Raw genomic sequence first — 18,237 nt, 5'->3', positions numbered from 1 at the left:
TTCTTGGTCCGACTGACTGACGAGGCTTGTATGGAAGATGGATTTCGCAGAAACCCATCCAGCCAGTCGTTCAGTCAAAAGGGAGTTAGGATTAAATCCTTTGATCCCAAGTGACCTCCGTTAAGCGATTCGGGTTAAAATCCCGAACTATCGAAACTGACTTTGCGGGACTGCTGCTTACCGAGAAGGAGACACGGTATAGGTCAAAAGTTCGAAATATCGCGAGCGGGTAAAATCAACGGGCGCGTGTCGCGTAGGCTGTGCACATATGTGGGTGTTTCTGTGTACGAATGTGGCCAGTCGAACAGGCGAGAGACCCAGCGTGTGTATGAAACTCAATTTGATTCCTGCCTCTCCCTGGCTGACCCCTTACTTCAGCGTTTGACGGAGATGGACGGAGAGAAAGAGAGAGCGAGAGAACCGCCACCGAGGAGGGGGTGGTCCCAGGGGCACGCGACTGACCCGACATCCAGCCACTCATATTGCCAATTACCAACTCCGAGCCCTCTCCCGGCTTCTTGCGGCCTGCAGCCACCGAGGAAGGACCTCGCTACTCCAGTTGCAAGGAATATTCCTTTCCGCTCTTTCACAGTCCGTCATCGATTACAACGGCAAACCGAAGAACCATCGTCACGATGTCAGGCATTCCAAGCATTCCATGTAGCTCAATTATTTCACCTTTACACGACTGAATACTTCATCCATGTGCGATAGATAATAAAGTAGAATGGCTTTTCTGGAAACATCCGAAAATTAGCATTCAGTGAAGTCCCGATTTATATCCTCATGTACCATTCTTTTTAACATCTATAGATTGTCGAACGTCTCGGACTAATACGCACTAGAGTGTCTCTAGAAAACAGAGTCCGGACAATCGCCTCCATCTTGGCTGCCATTTTCTGGCGAATCGAAATTGCGAGAAGCTGTAAACACATATAAGCAGGTAGAAACGTTGACGTTGTATGATAAGCATATTGCAATTTTAACTTGTAATATGTTTGTTTATTAACATTAACGCCTAAGGATTCGTCAGAAAATGGGGCCCAAGATGAAGGCGATTGGCTGAACTCTGTTTCGTAGGTACTCTAACGCGCACTTATTGGAGAGTCAAAGTCGAGGGGTATAGAAATCGCAATATATCGTGGAGTCGACCCGCAGTACATGGGAAAAGTTGAGTTGCGTGCAACCACGCCCAGCAAGAGGTGAGCCCGCGACACGCGACATCATCCTGCCAGCGAATACCTGTGATAGGCTCTACTCATTAACGAATTAATAAATGTTTAATCAGTGGCTTTCCGTGGCTGCGGTTGAGGTACAACTTGCAGTCAGTCTCCGAAGGGATGACGTCGTGCCTCGAAGTTCCACCAGGGGGTGAAGATTGACCGAAGTATTTTGGGGGTTTTGTTCTGCTCGTAAATGATTGGAGGTTATAAAAAATTTAAGACATTGGTCCTCACCTGTTTTCGCGTGAGGTGGACGAGGTATCGACGGCTGCAGCCAAGGCATTTGGAATGCACCCTCATCGTCCGCTGTACAGCCAGGGAGATACGCCCAATGAGGTAGGCTCGTAAAGTGCGTGCAGCGGGTCCGAGGGGGTTGGAAAAGAACCGAGAGGGACGGAGAGAAAGAGGGGAGGTAAAGAGTGGAGGACCTGGTCGGAATCTTTCGTGGTAATACAATCGCAATGAAACGACAAAAATACGGTCGCAAAATCACTTATCTTTATTGGGAACACAGAGGTATACCTACTGCGTTTGGTAATCGTATAAAATCTATATGCCCACGTATAACATGGAGTTTATGCCTTATAAAGAGCTGGAGGGTTTCAGGCCAGGCTTGTGGATACGCGTGTGCACGTATACTGGTGTATGTAAAAGTGAAGGAGTATTGGGCGAAGCCAGGGAGCGGGGTATCAGGAGAGAAATAAAGGGAGTTCAAGGGGAGAGGAAAAGTTTAACAAATATTGAAGTCTCGAGATGTCAGCTCTTTCTCCTCTTACCCTTACCGACATTTCTCACTCCCCTCCCTGCTCCTGCCTTCCTCGAAAGTTTCAACTTAAAACTTCTCTGTATGTATGTTTATACTTTTTCCTCGCAGTTTCTGTATTTCTTCACTTTTCTGACGTGAACGCGGACGTGCCACCGACCAGTAAGAGATACAAGTTAGGTACGCCTCTCAGACGTATCCACGCCGCTAAAACGTCCGCCGATATTTTCCAGAGCCTTGACACTGTCCGTCGATTTCTTATTCTCCATCCGGTCCCTACTTACCGAGATGAACAAAACGGACCAACATATCCTGCAGTATTCGCCCTCCCACACACGTGGTCTGATCGTTTGATGTGGTTCACCCCGAATTCCGATTTCATCTCACGAATGCCTGTACGGCTTGTGCACGTACGGCACTCGCGCGTCACGTGTGCGTCTTGCGTATCGAGTTGGAGCTGCTTCAACCTCTCACCAAAGGGTCTTGCTGGCTGCATTCTGAATTCAACAATCTACGCGGTGCACGATTGGATGATGGACTAGAAACGCATTCGGCTTTGGTTGTGCCTTGTAACGAGGTACAACTTCCGTGCGAACTAAGTTCCAATACTCGTTCACTTTCGGATCACGACTTTATACCATTTCCGCGCTCATGTAACCACACACTCGTTGCATGACATGGGGTTGATTAGAACCACATCGAGTCGAGCGACGGCTAGCGGGTGGAAACGGTGGATGGCAGGGAGAGTAAGATGTAATTTTCAATACCCAGGAAGGTCCCGCGAGGCCGACGAGACCGAAGGGGTGTTAGCAGGGGGTGAGCCACAATTCTGGGAGTTTACCGTGCGCTGTCGACGTAAAGTCTCCTCAGTCGCACCCCAGTCGCACACTGTAGACCAGGGGGTAGCCAGGAGAACGAGAAACTGGAAGAGCAGGAAGTAGGAAGGGGGAAACCACCACTTATTCCACGACCCGCAGACTCGGTGACTGTCCGCGAAACTGAGAAATTGTACAACTGCGATTTCGAAACACTGGGAATCATTCACTTCGAGAAGATGCATCTGGCCGAGTGGAAACGGTCGAGAATCGCGTGAAAATTATCCAGCAAGCACCGAGTCGAAAGAAATCGAGATATCGGGGGAAACACCTGATGTCCCTTCGTGCGTCGGGCCACTAATTTTTTCCCTCGTGCCTCCCTTTTTTCAAGTGCGAACGTCCGTTAGATGGGTCAGCTTAACTCTATCGCGATCATTAGTGTCTTGTTACCTGGCAGGCTGGAGCGACTGGGCTTGGCGAGTGACAAAACATTCGCGTTTGTTTCACCGGTAATAAAAGGGTTAAGAGTTGGGAACGCGTAGGCAGGCCGGAGGGAAAAAAAGAGAATGGAAGAAAGGGGGCGCGTAGATTCGTATCGTTTACGCCTCGTCAATTTCATTTACCAAAAAAATAAAAATACGCACATGCTGTGCGAGAGTGACCCCTTATCGCCTCTACGGTTCTTGTTTTTTTAACTCTACAGTATCATTTTTATAGTTTTTTAACTCTTTCTTTGTACACATCCTCGCCTATCGCCCCATCATCGGGGACGATGTACCACCGGCAATCAAGCTAATAGACTTTTATTCTGATTTTTAACACCTAACCGAAACCCTCAACCCTTTACTTAGTCGACCCCCTTGCGGTTATCTACGACTTGATTATCCGCTTCCTGGTCATTCTATTTCGTTTGTTTCATTAATTTAAACAGGAGAACGCCCTTTCTTTGTTACCAAATCGTGCAAATTTATTACACTATAAACAACAATTCACACGCTACGTGCGGGCCTTTCAGTTTTTACTTTTTATTCTTACTCGTCGAAATGTGCGTACGAACATATAAGTTTAAAATACAGTCATATAATTTACGATCAAATTATTTAAATCATTTTCGGCATCAGCAAATTCATCTGTCTGCTGTTCTTATATCTTATTTTACGTAACCACATGCGATGATGCGTAAAATATTAAATATTACTATGTACGAAAGCTCAAATTATCCGGAAATAAATTTGTCACTGATAATTTCATTTTTCATTTTTGTACTCCGATCTTAATTTAGAACAACAAACTTTCCTTTTTGTTTTATACAATTGCGTCCTTTTGAATGTAAATACTACATATCTTCACAATATAACATTATGCGATTCATAAAGATAATTTCTCTGGCTTTAACACTTGTTTGAATTTCACAATGTAAAAAATTATACGCGAGTTTTAGAATAAGTGATCTTGTATCGTCAAATAAACCGTTATTAGCACTGAGATTTGTGTTCAGCGTAATCACGGGATACACTTTTAATTGCAATTCGTGTGGTAGAATAATTTGCCTGATTTAAAACATTTTTAAATTATTTTCAATGTTTACTAGAGTAACATGATTAATATTTTCATTGCCACAAGATTCAATACTCTCTATATTCAAGTAAATTCATTCTATCGAACTATCCAATGATTCGACAACTCTTTTATAAATTGCCATTACACCAAATATTCTTGCAGAAAGCAGTGAAAACTCCGTTAATTCTTTATATTGCTTCGCGTTCATGAAATTTTGCCACATATATTCTATAATACCTGAATCTATCGGTGGTAAAAGAAGTTCTGAAGTTTATACATTATCAATAATATCATTCGAAATTCCACCGTCGACATTTTGGACAAATTTTGCAGATATTGTTTGACAAAATCCGAAAAATGACGTCACGGGTGTCGTTGGCTCTACAAGATGGCGGCGATTCCACAGTTTCAAATCGCGTGGCTGAATCACACACCAAGTTTTCGAATCAGTGCGGTAAAATTTGTACTCGGAAAAAGTTTTTTTTCTCACGGCAACACCTTTGACAGTTTATTCTCTGGACCCTCTTCGCAATCAGAATTCGTAATTGTGGTTACTAATAGTTGAAAGAACAGACTTTTGAGCTGTGAATTGACCAGCTATTTCAAAAGGGGTAATTCGAGGCACTGATTATCGGCATCGTCAGTGGTGGTTAGCGGGCTGGCAAGGGTGTGTGACGCCTTGTTGGCGACCGGGTGGTCGAGCGGAATGACCGGGACGACGTACGAGGACGATAACTGTCAGTTTAGCAAGGGGATGATCACGCCATCAGTGATGGTCCGTCACGTAGGAAGTAAAATGAACCAGCTAGTCGGACAGGAGTAGGTATTCGGTACCCCGTTCTCGACCCTCCACTCAGACTTCTAGTACTTACAATTAGCTAATTAGTATCGATTGCGTAATTGGATTGACCCCGTTCACCGCTTACACCTCGGCGCGCTAATTCACCGGGTATTTATCATTCCGACGCCTGGTTAGTGGCGTCCTGCAGGCGTCCGGGTCTAATCTCGAGCCCATAAATATAAGATAACAATTTTTCATCCCTCGCCTTCTCCAGGATCAGCGTGACGCGGAGGGGCGCAAGGGGTGGGGACCGAAGCGAAGGCGGGAGGGGAGTTCGTGAACCCTCGTTATCGAGGATCGAATTGCAATTAGATGACGATCGCGTTTCTCCGGTAAAATAGGGAAGACGGGCTTTTTATGCATATAAAATACTAATTCCGTTATATCTCATTCGAATCACACAAAAGATACTCGGCCGGAATTACAAATTCAAACCGTCCACCTCAGACGGAGTTTATTCTCTTCTTTCCCAGCCACGAGCCTCGAATGAGAGACTGGCAATTAAACCACCATTATTATACAGTTTAAAAATGACTCTTGAATTCTAAAATTAAAAATTTACAACGTAACTGTTCACCCTCGCACGAATCGAGAGGTAGTCGAAAAAGGAAAACAGAATAAGCGCTCCGCTACACGTACGCAACATTTACGAACGTATTCCGTTGTAGCGTACAGCATTGAACGATGAGGAAAACGACGCGTGTATCTTCCCATATGAGTAAGGTGGAGCAAGAGGGTGAGGGTGAGGGTGAGGGGGTGGAACGTGCACTCGCTTAATTACAGTGGAAGCCTCGCGGGAGGAGGTTGTGCCAGCGAGGTTGAAGCAGCCTTACCCTCCAGCGGGAACCACGTGATGTCTGCAACCCTCTAGACGCATCACGTCTCTACGCTGAGATTTCCAAACCAGCATCGGCAAGCCCGACGGTTGTACCAATGCCGCCGCGAACCGTCTGGGGACACGGAGACGTTAAGGACGTAGCCGATTCCGCGCTGTACCAACGCTGCGGTAACTACTGAGTCGACTGCTGCACTTCTGTTTTCTGGAAATGCCAATAAACGCCTCGGTCACGGTACAATATAAACGAAAACAACCGTCCTCAGCGACATGCTTCAAAACCGACTCATCCAGTCCTCGACGGAGTCGCCCAGCTGTTGTCTTTTTCATCATTCAGGCATGCGGCTGCAGTGCCACTCTGTTGTTCCGTCGAGTTCATTCTTTGGAGACAGTGATAGTCTCCCGTTAATGGTTATCGAGAGTGGAAGGTAAGGAGGATTTGATCCGATCGCTTGCCATCATGGACGGTTATTATTTTTTTACTCTCACGCTTGACATCGGACGGTGATTCGGATCGTGGTTTTTGGGGCGCGACGACGTGATGGGTGGCATAGGCCGTTTCGCTCGCAACGTCGCGCCGTCGAGCTACGTGTTCCACTCAATCCTGTCCAGAGGGTTCAGCGTTCTACGCAGATAAGTGACACATTGACGGCAGCTGACCGCTACCTGCCAATTCTGACCGCCTCCCATGGGCAACTGGTTACCGCATGATTGGTCCTTCATTACCATACTCTCCCTCTGGCTTGACTTGGAGAGACCCGTGCAGCGGTGGCCTATGGCCCCGACACCCTGGCCTCCGAGACGTAGGCTCAGCTTCTCATGGGAGTGCGGGAGTTCACGTGGGTACCAAAATTCTCATCAAGCTACTGCAAAAACGAACAGTTTTTCATATCTTCGCGGTTTGACACGCCAATATCCGTTCCGTGATTTGACCTCACTGTGGGAATCGGGCGATTCACCCGACTCATCATGTGATCAAAAAAATGTTCAGTTCTTGGTTTTACTTTTGATCCATGCTGACGAATTGGCACGAAGTCCAAATTCAAAGCTACGTAATCATTGCCAGGGTCAGATGTCTACTCGATTTTTTACTATGTGACCCTCATGATCAACTTGGATTTGAATAAAGTAGAATGCTTTCGAAGTTATAGCCACTGAACTAGCCAGTATGATTTTAATTCTAGCCTTTGACGTCCTTCAGGACTGATTAATCGAGTCAATTATCAAATTAGCTATCTCTTAAATCAAAAATAAATATCCAGCAGCTTGTAATCTCATCTAACGGTTCAGCTTGAAGAAATATAGTTAATCGTATTGAATTGACGATCATATTCGTACTCCTATTACGTGTAAGACCTTGTTCGCGAAAGGAATTAAAATCCTCGTTCTCGTAAAGGACTCTCGAACCAGCGCTTGCAGGTCAACCGCACTTGGAGCGAGTGGTGTAGGAGGGAGAGTATGACGGGGGCGGGTTCGGATGAAAACAAAACAAGCGTTGGTGAGGGCGATTCTTGATTCGGGTCGGCCAAGTCTCTGGCCAACTTGACGGAGGTCCGAGCCTGTAAAAGTAGAGGCACCACCACCACTACCACCACCACCACGACAAGGAGCATCACTAGGTTACACAATAGCGCACGCTGGAGAGGAACGGGAGCGAGCGGGCGGGCGGGCAGAGGGACGTACATCGGGAACCGAGTAGAAGCGAGTGCGGGAAACAAGGTGATAAATAACAACGGGATGAAAAAGGGGGTGCGGTGCCCCCCGGGGCCCCTAAACCTAGGCTCGCCACCGACGTACAACCGGAGCCTCCGCACGGCCCCGACAATTATACCGGCTCGCACGCGAAATGTTTTATTACCAGGGCTTACGGACGAGGAGGAGGGCCTGCAGGGCTCGCGGGGTGTTGGTGAGCACACAGGACGGTATCTAGGGGTATGCGATACCCCCGTGGACATCGCGACTGAACGCACTCACCACTAACTGTACACCATAGAGTGTACCTACGTTCATGCGGCACACGGATAGCACAATAAGCTTTTCGCTCTGACAAGCGTAAGGTGCAGAAAAAGCCCCTCAGGTTTTGCCCTAGTTTCCTATTACACTTTGTAGCTGCACATACCTTTCGACCTATCTGCGTCCTACACCCAAGTGACTATTTCGAATTCAACCTCCGCGCTCTGGAAAGTGTTTACCAGGTTTATACAGTTCTGGACTTTATAGTGGAACGGTTAGACAACTTGTGCCGATCATTTCGGCTTGCGACCTCAAAATACGATGGATGACGTTTACGTGAGTCGAACGATGCAGAATTCACAAGAATATGACAAAGCACCTTAAGATTTCCATCTTGTTCGCTTATACGAACAGATCTTGACTCCAAATTTCAAGTCGTCGCAGGGACCATCGTTTGATCGTTCTTTGGCGTCGTCGACGACACTTTCTAGGTTGATTATGTACGGGTATCGTTGTAAATCCCGAGGCTTTAATCTCGAGGTTAAAGACTCTCAGGCTAGCGATCTCGTGCCTGCACCTAAACGCCGTGACTGCCATAGTCGCGAAGGTTAGACGCTGCTTTATCGTTTAATTTTCAAATTCACCTCGTAGCCGAGGCACTGCAGCACACACCGCCCGACTAACTGCCCACTAAAGCAAGGATCTAATCTCGGGCTGATTAGCGATCGCGTCGTGCGTCTGACCGTCAGTCCTCGTCCTCTTCCTCGTTTGAACCTTATGCGAGGAAGTAGTAAGTGAGTGACTCAAACCGAGGGTAGTTGAAGCGAAATTGGAAAGTATCTCAGGGTCGCACAAAGCGTACGATTTTTCGACCGTGATAATTATCGCTCGTTGGATGAAGAAGAGAGCTTAAAAAATAAGGGAGAAATAAAATCCAGCGCCCTCGAACCGCCGTTAAAATTCTGATAACGTGTTTTGCCTTCAAATTGATCGCTAATTAATTAAACATGAAGAGGCTGACAGCGTAGCTATTCACCCCACCGCAGTCAGTTACTACCCTCCTTCAGTCAAGTCAGCCCTTAGTCTTCAGTTAATCGGGTTAAGTTAACTCGGTTAGCCCGTGCCAAGTTTCCGTTCAACCCCCGTAGTTAGCGTCTTGTTAAACCATACAACTGCACGCACCTAGACATTCGCACGTGCGCACAGCGTATGCCATGTCAGGCCATACATGCATTTTTTCTGTCCAGTCTTTCAATGTTGTAAGAACCGCAGATGAACGCACATCGCGCGCCTTACTCAGGATCAAAATCAGACTGATTTCTTGCGTGTCGCGAGTAAATATCTGACGTGTTTTACTCGTCGTATTTACACTTTGTGGTTTCGTCGGAGAGATGAAAAATTATTTGCCGGAATCACGATCTCGTATCGCTGTTTGTTCGTTTAGCGACACTCAAGATCCGAAGTCAAACTTGCGTTACGATCGCGAAACAGCGTTGAAAAATATGTACGGTCAACTAACAAACGACGAAAAAGGAGGGTAAAGAAAAAAAAAAAAATTGGCGGCGTCCAATCATGCCGTTAATCTGATGAATGTGCCGATAAAAAGTGAAAAGCACTCGAGAGGTGAGCCGGGGTGTGCCTTCGATGTGCTTTGGGGCTGGTTCAGCCTTGTTTTTGTATTGTGTGCACTCACACAGGCCCGCAAACACCTCGCACGCCGTTTTGAACGAATCGCTTCATTATTTCAGGAAAAATTACGACTGCAGCGCGTAATCGGTACGCTATATCACGCCGCTTGCAAACACGCGAAAAAATGTCACCCACCAGTTGGACTCGGCCCGAGCTGGACGCGTCGCGACGCGACGGTCGTTCCCGATTCATGCACTCTTTTACCCCGGGCTTCACATATCAACAACTCACACACATTAGCTCCACGAATTTACTCCGCGTGAATTTTCACACACGCTTTTTTTGCGAATTTTTATTGACATTCTAAACGAGGTTTGAATACCTTGATTTTCAAAGATTTTTGAGGCACGCTGCCGAAACGATCGATGCATGGTCCAGTAGTTTGGGAAATTCTCTGAAGCGTTGCGAAATGCAGAGTTGTAGCAGAAGTAGGAAGGTGTGGGAGGCGATTTGCACCGGGAGTCGGTTGATTAGTTACACGAGGGCGAGCGATCGACGGCCCTGTTCTGTCCACCGATCGTGGTCCTCGGCTGGCACGGAGGCTGAAGAACGAGGCTCGCGTCGCGTGGTAATCATGCGTGTGCTACGCGTACACGGCGCAATCATGTCCCATTATGCGTGACGCGTGTTCGTCTATCCAAACCCGAATCTCTCGCTTTCCGGAATTGCAAGTAGGCACGGAGTTTGCAGAAAGAGAATTTGCCGGGGTGCCGAAAGGAGAGCAGGATTATTTTTTTAAGAATTCTATTGCGCCAGTTTTCATTCCCACCTACGTAATCCACGATATTTCACTACTGTGTCAAAGTTAATTGAAAAATAACTGGGTTACAAATATCGTGTATTCAATAAAAGTTATATCACCGAACCGATGATACTCGACAATGAACAGATTATAAAAATTCATGTCCATACACTGTTGTTTAGATTTTGACTTCGTTAACTAAAATTGCAATGTGATCGGTGTTACAGTGTTACGGAGTGATAAGGAAACCATGACGCAGTATAGACTAAACCTATATAAAAGGTTTAAAATACTGCTGAACAAATTTTCAGCTAAGAATTGCAACCACGTGCATCGCACCTAAAGAACTTTAATGTTCAAGAATTTCCTGACACCGTCAACTTTGCTAGTTGAACGCAAGCCGTTATATTTATTCAGTTATTCAAATTCTCTACAGGCCGGTGTAAATTCTTCGTTTAACCCTCTACTCTGGATATAGCGGGAAAGATTTGCGACCTGCACGAAGCTTTTTAAAAAGCACGTTAATCTCACCTTACACTTGCTTTCAGTGGAAAAATCTGGCTGTTAGAATTACACGTGTAAAATGGAAAACGCTTAGTGGCTCAAAGATCTCTTCCTGTTTGTTTTTTTGATTTCTTATCTTCGTATAACCTTCGAAAATTGGTCATCCGAGTTGATCACGCACGATTGACGAGATTCTTTTTCGACAATAGAGTCAAGGTTCCGGAAAATTTGCCAAAATTCTTCTCTTTTCATTCTTAACAGATTTCTTCCTCCCCGCGCACGTGGTGTAATGTGATTAGACGTTGGACACAGTACACCGCTCGTAAGCGCGTGCGAGAGACACAAGATCCGCTGAAAGTCGAGGGATCGATTTTTTTAAATTGCGTAATAAATAAAATTATGTCGGGGGTGACTCGGTAGGTCGCGAACCAGGCGAAGGCGGGGAAAAGGTTCGGCTGTAACTTAATCAGAGTAACTTCCCGTCCCTTGCCCACCAGACTTAATAAAGTTGCCTCAATTTTTCCCTCATTAGCGGTCGCGGTTGACGATTTTTCACTCGATTTCCACCCACCGAAACGCAAACCTGTTTACAGCGTTAATTATCAGCGGCGCAATAATTCCCGGGTGAACGTGTATTAAGATAAGAAAAATGAGTGAAGGGGATTCTAAGGAATTTCGGTCATAAGAATAGCGAGCTACTAGCCGAGGAGTCAACCCCTTGCTTTTCGGTCCGAGTTTAAAAAGAGGAGGAGACTGAGAGGTGAATTGTACGAAGGGAATTGTGTCGAACAAAGTAATTATATGAACCGTTCGGAGCGCAAGGCGCGAGACGGGACTGCCGACTCGAACCCGTAGAGTTGATAAAGAAATAAAGAATTGTAGAAGTTGGCGTCGAACCCGCCAGTTTGCTCGGCGTCGTTCCCACGGGACCTTATGACTTAAAGTCGCCTTACTCCCTTAATTCCGAACATTAACAAAAGTCGCGGAAAAAACTCGACCAACTTTCCACCCCCACACCCCATGGGGAAAGGCGCGGAGAGACTGGCTAATAAAAAAATACATAAGAAGAAAGAAAGGCAGAGAGAAAAATGGAAAAAGCGAAGAAATGAAAGCGTAAGGATAAAAGAAAGGAGAAATCAAACCGTGGTACGCGTCGATCGCTTTAATATCCTCCAGGTCCGTTGATCACTCGGCTTTTGACTTGGGTATATTCTTTGAATTATTTCTGCGAAAAGGACCATCGGACTGCAGATATTTCCCTGCATCGTCCAAGTCTAACACTTTCGGCCGGTGTATAATATATTAATTCGAAAAGGGTTATGAATAGGAAAGTGACGTATCTCTTCGCCTGCCGCACATCTTGGGTGGAAGGATATCGCGTTCTTCTTGAAATGTTAATCTTTAGTTGCCACTAAGGACAGATTTCCTTCTCGCAATATTGTTTCGCTTCGTTTTGCGAGTCTAGCCCCGCTGCAGGAAGACCTGACTTCAACCCCGTATAAACTGCTTTATGTCTTCGCGTCGACGTCGGCTCCGACTCATTTATTCATTTATTCAAACAAGATCAACTTTACGGAGATTTTAATAATAGCGCACCGTCCGACTGTAAAGATGCATACGTGAAATATTATCTCTGTTACTACCAACCCTCCCCCTTTGCGCCGCGTTTTCTCTTCAAAGCAATCCTGTAACAGGATATCTTGAAGTCTTCCTAGAGCTAGACCATCCTAGACTTCTCTCCGAAATCCATCGCGATTTTGACACGTAAGTTTATGACCAAGTGTTGAAAGGTAAGTGGATTTTTCAATTGAAAAAGACAAAAAAGAGAGGAAAAATGACCAATCAATCCTGAAAACAATCGAACAAGAACTCACCCCGACGTTGTAGAAGCTTGAAGGTCTCAGGGATCAACAGCCTCGCACATCGTTGCACCTGAATCTTCGTTGGCACCATTCCACACACTCACAGCACTCGATTTATTCACACGCGTGTTTCTACGGCATTGAAACTTCGATTTCCGATCTGACTTTGTCCGCGGCCGCGCAAGTACTGACAATCTTGTTGATCGTTCGATCGAACTCAGGACGCGCCAACGTCGATCTGACCACAACAACAACGGAGCACAGTCGCAACACGTAGGAACTTGAAGTCATGTAAACAGATACGTAGAGACGAATCGCACTGTTGCGTCTAGGACTGAGATGCCAATTTATAATCTCGGGCGCTGGAAACACTTCTCCATTACCCATAAAGTGTCGTTTGAGACGCTGTATCTACATACTCACGTCGTTGGGGGTTAATTCGCTCCGCACGACCGAGGCGCGTACCTGAATGATAAATCAGAAGTTAATATAGCCGGCTCTATTAATCCGGCTCGAAGCAGCAGGGTGGCAGCTAATAATGAGATGTATATTTCAGCTCCCGCCCCCGGGTCTAACCCTATAATGTTCACCTGTGTGCTTTATAATTAACCCTATCTCTGTATGCTTTCAACTTGGGATATAATTAATTCTGTGTAACGTTAGTACCGAACAATTTCAATTTAATATAACTTATTATACCGATTAACGTTTAACCACCTGATTGACACCTCTTGAGTCCTTCGCACGATCGTTTTATTTCTTTGATTCTGCCCAATATTTTCTACAGGTTTTTGAACGACTCGAGATTTTGATTTGTAATTGTTGACTTGTGAGAATTTCATTTCAGCTTAGATCACTTGTTTCAACATTGTTTTCTCCGAAATCACCTGTAACATACATGTTTTTTTTTTTTTTCTTATTATTATTACATTCTCTGTGGGGAAACCGTAAAGGTATACATGTATGGGACGTTCCACGCAAACTCGGTAAACGTTTGATCATGATATTTTTTAATTTCGCAGATTTTTCAAAGATTTTTCCTGTGTATGTACGAACCTCGAGAATCGTGCAAAAAATTATTCGAATTATTCAATTACCTGCCTTTGAATTAAAAAGTAGAAAACAAGCGGAAAAACAGTTTTTTCGCCATACTGTTTCTCACCATGAAATGGGCAGAACCTGTCGGTCTGTCCCACAAAGTTCAACGACGATCTCAAAAAGGGTCAAAGGAAAAATCTGAAACTGACAGAACTTAGCCAAAAATGCGTAGGTTTTCTCGCTTCAAAATTGAGAATTAATTCATTTCCGGTAGACCGGAAGATCATAAAAATTACTTCGGATGTTTTTGAGATGGTTTTAAAAATTCATAGTAAGGACGAGTGATGAAACAAATTTAAAATTTTTATTTATTTTTTTTAAAGATTTTCACAGGCCGTACCAACACAGGAATATTCCCTAGCGAAATGAAAAAACGGCATGGTTAACCGTTTATTGAATTTACGCGGAATGCCCCATAAGTATATCGTTTAGGTGTAAAGTTTCTCGTCAAGTTAAATTTCGTTGACAAAATTAAAGGAAAGCTGGGGGATATTTTTTTCGTCCTTCCCGAAATTCTCGCTCTTTGACTGCACGGCCCTCGTGTCAAACGGGATTCGAGTTTCGGTTGGTCAACGTGGGCTGGGTGTGCGAAAACTTCCCAATATCAGTTACGGAAAACTTGTGTCTCAGTACATACGAACGAGACCGATATATCGGTCGAGCTTTGTGGTGGTAAAATAACGTTTGATCGGGCTGAAAATTAGAGAAGTGATCCGCTCGGTTCGAGCGGGTTCTTCCAACGCTTTCCGCACCCTGCCGCCGCGAGTTCCTCCATTCCATCCCCTAGCTTCCTGGTCCAGAGAAGAGCTGGCCTCGACTGCGATCCCGAGGGAGGGCAGACGGTTTTCCCTCTCTCATTCTCTCTCTCTCTCTCTCTCTCTCTCTCTCTCTGCCCGGAAAAATCATCTCACTGCCATTTCGAAGCTCATCGCGCTGTCAGGGGTGGTCACCGCCGTATTTTTATCATCCGCACCTTCTCCGTCGATCCTTCGCCCCAAAACGGGCCTCCGAGACCCGCCGAAGGCTGCTGAAGAAACGGAAGTCGCCGATGTCCCACTACTTTCAAAAAAAAAAAAAAAGTCATCCGCGGCGAGTCTTCGCCCCTTTCTCTTCCCCGGAAACGGCGCGAAGAAGCCCGCGACGAAGTTGACGACCACTTCCGGTCGGCGATTTCCGCTCCCCGAGGACTTGATATCGGAGCTACTGCCGCCAGCGACATGAGCACCGTTGTTGGAGTCGGTGGTACGCACTTCTCACTAAAATATTCGCCCGAGCTCGAGCGCTCGGATATGGATGTGAATAATGCACTTCGTGGCGTTATTTTAATATCGGATGGTCGGCTGGCTTCCCCCGGGCCGACCGAGCCGCCCTCCAGCCCCTCACCTCTTCCTTCCTTCCTTCCTTCCTTCCTTCCTGCCTTCTTTCGTTCGTTCGTTCGTTCTGCCGAGATCGGACGCGGAACATCACTATGACGTCATAGCCGCTGAATCTTGTTGCATTAAGAGACGTTCAATTTCACTCGGAAGATGTGGAAATCGCTCCCGATACTGTGGCTGAAGTGTACGATACCTTGACATGGAATGGGGCTGAGTTTACACCAGTGTGAAACGAAGCAAAAATTTTACTTCATAGCGTTACTATATAATTAGCAATCCCAGAAGAACTTTCGTCTGGTTAACCTCAGCCAGTATGTAAATTTTGAGCAAATCAACGAAGAGTAATTCATCAGCGTACATTATAGCGGATAATAACCTGACTGAATTTGGATTTCGGTCACAACTTTTCTCGATTTCTTCTTGTTTTATAGAATCTGCGTATTACAAGCACCGAAATATTCTGCATTTCCAGGAGCTGAAAGCAATTTATGCACACTATTGAATTTTTCACCCCGTTGACGAGTTGATGACCTTCTCTTTGTCCGCACCGTTAGCGCGTTGAGCAGAGTAATAATTATTACCCTAATTAGGAATGAAATGCGTGTAGCCGCAGTGGTTTCCTGCACATATCGCGTTGTGATTGCTCTGGGCTCCAAAGAACGCGTGCCGAAAAACCGAGTAATCGTATTTTGAAGAATATTTCCTAGTTTTCATTCTCGCGGTATGTCGGATGCGTAATTGTCGACTTGTCTGGAAATTTCACGGAATCTTTGGTACCTACCTGGATGCGAAGGGCGGCAGTTCCTCCTCCGCCTGGCTATCCAGGGATTACCTCTGCTTTGCGTCGGGAATGCGTAAGCAGTTATGGTTCAGCCTCGGTTGTACGGAATATTGCAAGAGAATTGTCGCATCGCGGTTAATATCGAGTGATTAGATCGGCGAGCGGCAGCGGCAGCACTAAGACAATACCGGGTGGTGTAAAATGAGGTGTAAAAAAAGAAGCGGAGGATTGATTAAATCGGCGTCAAGCCTTGCATCCGCGTTCTTCGGCAAAGTTTACACTCTCGCAATCACTGGCTGACAGCGGGTGACGGAGTTTTGCCACCCGGGAGTAAGGTAAATGTGACGTGATGCGAGTAACCGAGTGACTAATTGAATGAGCCGCATCCCAAGGGTGCCAATCTCTCGGTGTGACATACGTCAGAATTCGCCACCGCTACCGTTACTGACGTTACTGTTCCATGCTTTGGATTACTGGCCGAAAAAACTTTCTTCGATTAACAAATGTACCCGTAAGTTTAGATCCGCTGTCTGTAGAAGCTATCGTACCGAACCGATGAAAACGCACTTGCGACTTGAAGAGTCTAACAGCCTTCGCCCCCGTCGACAAGCGCGTCATTAATAACGGATCGTCTGCAGATCCGTACCCACATAACGATCATTTGTCAAAGGGCCTTAGGTCTGACGATTGGTTCCTAAGCCCAGTCATATTTCCACACATCCGTTTGGCACACGTGGTGCACTGTCTGCAGAATTTTGCTTTGCAATGAAACTGCGTAGGTATTCGTAAACCTGTAACTTCGAAACCGAACTTTCTGTATTAATCCAGCGCTACACAGAACCTCTGAATTAGACGGTCAGAGGCGTGCGAACTAGTGAGTCTGCACTGGGAGCTGCTGCAGTAGCGAAACGGCACGGAGAAGGTAGAGGTTGGAGCCAGGAGCGTGGAACCTGGTACCGGGAAGCTGGAGCGCGGTGAGATTACTCGCCGTTCCTCCCGAGGGGCCGAACTTGTCCGCGACAATTTCAAACTTATTTTAACATTCATATAACCCCCGTGCTTCCGCCCTTCCCGCATCCTTTCCATACGCGGTCCACGCCGGCAGAGGAGGACGAGGGTGAACCCTGCCCGTTACACCGGTAAGGGTTGGGCGCATAAGGGTTGCAGATTTACATAAGATTATGGGTAAGCTTCGGGTACGCAACGACTTCCTCCCGCCCGTTAAGCACCGACACACACGCCTTGAACTCCACGCACGAACGCGTCTGACTTTCCGCGGACGCGTGTTTGTGAAGCTCCTCACCGTGGGCACGGCTTCTGCATCGAGTATGGAGACGTTCTCCCGAGATTGAGGAAGTGACGAGTTGAACAGGACTCACGGGGACACTCGTCTCGAGCTGATAATTAGAATAAGTGGGTTCAACCCCGAGATTGAGGGAGGTATATCTTACTGCGGATTATGTTTCGTCACCCTCGTATTACCCCAGTCATTGAGACGCGGGGTATCAGCCTCTATACGACAGCCGAGCTCCTCCACCTGCATTAATTATCTCTGAGCTATGTGGGTTCAGCAACTGACACAGTGCTGCCATGCTGCTTCTGGTTAGTCAGATTCAGTACTGGTTCTAGGCTTGGACTGTACCAGAGGATTTCGAATATATCTTTTGATACTGAAACAATTAGACAAGTGTGAGTCTCTGGTTTTTTATTTTTTTGCGAACGATCGTTCGTGATGGATGAAATGGTTAATCAGACGCTTCACCGTCGGTCTCAACATTTTCGTTCTCGTTATTCAACGCTGAAGATCCTCCCGTGTGAAGTACATCTTCGAAACGTGCTGCCTCAGTGGCGGGAAAGGCTTGAGATAAATATGGGCGTTCGACCAATTCCCACATAATCTTTATAAAGTATCGGATGCTCAAGGCGAGTGTTTCAATAATCTTGGAAATATATTCCAGGTGCAGGGTAAAAGATACGGGGAGAACACGGTTTCGCCTTGCCAGCTCAACTGTTAAATCTTGGCCTCCATTATGTGTTTCGTATTCATAGTCTGGCAAAAATTGCTCCTAGAGCCTGTAAAGGTTATACGAGCCATAAAGTAAGCGCTTCTTGGGCTCGCTTCCTCGTCGATTTTTTATTAAGCACACGGATATCGCACACAAGGAGAGGAGTTCTGCCTCCTCAGTTCTTCGCTC

Source organism: Neodiprion virginianus, chromosome 6, assembly GCF_021901495.1.
Source record: "Neodiprion virginianus isolate iyNeoVirg1 chromosome 6, iyNeoVirg1.1, whole genome shotgun sequence".
NCBI classification, from domain to species: Eukaryota; Metazoa; Arthropoda; class Insecta; order Hymenoptera; family Diprionidae; genus Neodiprion; species Neodiprion virginianus.
This window is presented reverse-complemented; position numbering follows the sequence as displayed.